Below are 3,610 nucleotides of genomic sequence, written 5' to 3' on the forward strand. Positions count from 1 at the left end.
ATTTTTTAGAGCAAAAAATGTCTTATTCAGGAAAATGATAGAACGGGCTGTTTTTAATTATAAAACACAAAGTCTCTTAGGGGTAGTATGGTGGGAGAGGTTTGGACAGATGAGCAAAACTGATCCACATAATAAATGTGAGGAATTTGTAGTTTTCATATTGGTCCCCAGGAAATGAAATAAACTAGAGAGAGCAGTGGAAAGGATTTTAGAGTGAGACATGACAGCAGGCAGCAGGCTAGGCTCTCCGGAGAGGCAGGGCCAGTGAAAATTTCCTGTCATGGAGAAGTTTTAAGGAATATGGAATGTGAAGTTATTTCTTGTACTGGGCTACAATTAGTGCCTGTTATTTATGACCTTATTTATGACCTTAGGAAAAGTCTGTTATGTCCAGCAACCTTATATTCCTGGTAAGTTGGAGGAACGCAGGAAAAGGAAATTTCCGTTGTGTGGGTGAAATGCTGGAAAGCAAAGAGGTACTCTTGGAGGTAGGTTGATGAATGAGAAGAGGGGATCAGAGTGAGTGGTGGCCAGAACTTAAGCCCCTTGGAAATGCAAGCTAATGAGGGAGTTTTCCTCTGGAAATTGCCTGGAGTTTTCCACCCAAGCAATTTAATGTAGGCTTTGAAGGAAATATGATGACCCAGAACTAATGAGGACTTGGAGACTTTGGGTGGCAAATATTGAGTTAAATAGAAAATTATTGCATATAATAATAAATGCAAGGATATTGCACAAAAAGCTGGGGGGGGGGGGCGGTGGTTAAAGGTATTGCCTAAGAAATGCAATAGGAATTAGCTGTGAAGTTGAGAATGGGTTTGGGTGAGGATGAGGCTTCCCAGACAGAGGAAATATTATGGGTGCAAAGGCCCAGAGCAATCAGGGAATTAATTGCAAGTTAATTCCAAGCATCTGAAGTATAGAACTGGAGAGGGTAGGAAGTAGTGGGACTGAAAAGATGAGTAAGCATCAGATCCTAAATAACTTTCTGTGCTCCACTCTGGGCCCTATTCTGACAGCAGGGGGATAGAAGATCTTTGAAGGTTTGAATAAAATGACACTTAAAACTTTATATCTTTTAAAATGCATTTAAGCAATAAAGAAGTAGCACTTTAGGCAGATTTCAAGTTGGCTCCAAAGTGGACATGAGCTTCTTTAAAGGCCCTTCTCATTTCTTCTCCCTCCTGTTGAAACTTCTGGTCATTCTAGACTTCCAGATTCTCAGATCATATCTGGGGTCAGGATGGCTTCCTTCCCCTGGGGGCATCAGCTGTCAGGGGTCTGGTCTCCCTACTCTATCTTCCTTTCCTTATCAAAGATGACTGGTGTAGTCTGGAGACCTTGTCCCCTTCTAAAGAGCGAGTTCAGCACATGTTTCTTTGTGTGAGCATCTTCTCATGAGGGCTGAGAGGAGGTGAACTTGCACTTACTGAGCATCTTCCCTGTGCCATGTTACAAGCGTCATGTCCAGCTCCTGGCACTGTGCCTGGGACATGGTATGAGATGAATGAAAAAGCCTAATTAATCATCATAACTGGTTCTATCTTGCTCCAATTTAGAGATGAAGAAATTCAAATTAAGGCAAGTATTAAGCTTATCCAAGGTCACATAGCTGCTGGGTAGCCCAGTCAGGATTTAAACTGAGGTGGTTGGCTTTCCAAAACCACAGTTTTGTCAGTCTATCATAATGTGTCACTCACAGAGACAAAATTAATATGAACTTCAGAAAAGAAGCTACCAGTGTGCATAGTAATATTCTTATGGAAATGATGGAGAAATAGGATGTGGATCTAGGATAATTAAGTGGACACATACCTTGTTTAACAACCACACATAAAGGCGCTGATGGATTGATTATTGTGGGCTCGGAGTAAAGTGTGAAGTAGCTCACCCAATGTGAAGTCCTTAAGCAAGTTCACCTCAGCAATTTTGTTTATGACTTGAGTGAAGATATATTGGTAATATTTATTTAATTTGGAATAATAGAAATGCTGGAAGGATAGCAAGAATGAAAGACAATTCAAAATTCAAAACAGTCTAAAATATTGGATTGAATTCTCTCTGAGGTTTTAATAAGAAAAATTCCATACATACAATAAACTTGAAAGAATACTACAATGAATACTCATATACCAAGTCCTTAGATTAACAAATGTTAACATTTTACCAGTTTTATTTACATGTCTTAGCAAATATTGAATTTCTTACTATTTGGAAGCAAATCGTAGACCTCATGAAATTTCACTATTTCATATCTTCTAAAAATACCGTATCTTATACAACTCTAGTACTATGGATCACACCTAAGAAGATTAGCAAGAATTCCCTCAGATAATAATATCCAATCCACATTTAAATTTCCTCAAAATTTTTATTGTGGTAAAATATACACAACGTAAAATTTACCCTTTAGATTTTTTTTTTTTTTTTTTTTTTTTTTTTTTTTTTTTTTTTTTTTTTTTTTTTTTGAGATGAAGTCTCGCTCTGTTGCCCAGGCTGGAGTACAATGCCACGATCTTCACTGTAACCTCTGCCTCCCAGGTTTAAGCAATTTTCCTGCATCAGCCTCCCAAATAGCTGGGACTACAGGCATGCGCCACCACGTCCGGCAATTTTTTTGTATTTTTAGTAGAGACGGGGTTTCACCATGTTAGCCAGGATAGTCTGGATCTCCTGACCTTGTGATCTGCCGCCTCAGCCTCCTAAAGTGCTGGGATTACAGGTGTGAGCCACCGCACCAGCCCCTTTTGGTTGTTTTTAAATGTACAGTTCGTTGGCAGTAAGTATATGGTTATGCAGCCATCACCACCATCCATCTCCAGAACTTTTTCATAATCATTCTCGATTTTTGCTAAAATGAATTTGAAATGAAACTTTGTAGGGAGTACATATGATCTGATACTTGGATGTAAAAACCAACTTCATAAGCATGAAGCCAAGGAGATGGGAATATATCTATAGCATGAGTGAAAAACAATTATGGGTCTTAGCCAACAGGCTCAATTGTGATTGCCAAAGAGTAAGTGCAAACTTAGATTGAAGAATAGTCTTGGATTCCACACTGCCATTTTCCGCACTGCCCACACTCTACGTACTGTGTCCAGTTCTCAGTTCTATACCATTGGTAGTCAGAAAACTGTCACCAGGAAGATGAAGGGATTTAAGAACATATTGAGAAAGAGGAACACATTTTAAAAAGAGGAAGAAATTGAGTATTTGAGTCTTGGGAAAAACAAAAGTTAACTCTTTGACTAAGAGATATCTATTAACTGCCTTGTAATAGTAAAGAACTGCCATTTGGAAGGTATCCTTGTTTCTTCTAAAGGTAGTTCACAGACTACTAGAGGAAACTGCCATGGGAGAGACATCAGTTCAAATAGAGTAATTTAATAATAATGGTTAGAGTTGATCAAAAGCATTGCCTTAGGAAGTAGCTAGTTCTCTGACGCAAGTGTCCTTCACTGTAATACAGACAGAAGACATCCAAGCACTGAGTGGCTTTTTAGATTAGATGATATTAGTCTAACTACTTTTTATTTGGGATCGTTTTGGTTGCAAGTGACAGAAACCCAAATAATAACTTCTTAGGCAAAAGAGAAATTTTTTGAAA

Source organism: Chlorocebus sabaeus, chromosome 7 (genome assembly GCF_047675955.1).
Source record: "Chlorocebus sabaeus isolate Y175 chromosome 7, mChlSab1.0.hap1, whole genome shotgun sequence".
Lineage (NCBI taxonomy): Eukaryota > Metazoa > Chordata > Mammalia > Primates > Cercopithecidae > Chlorocebus > Chlorocebus sabaeus.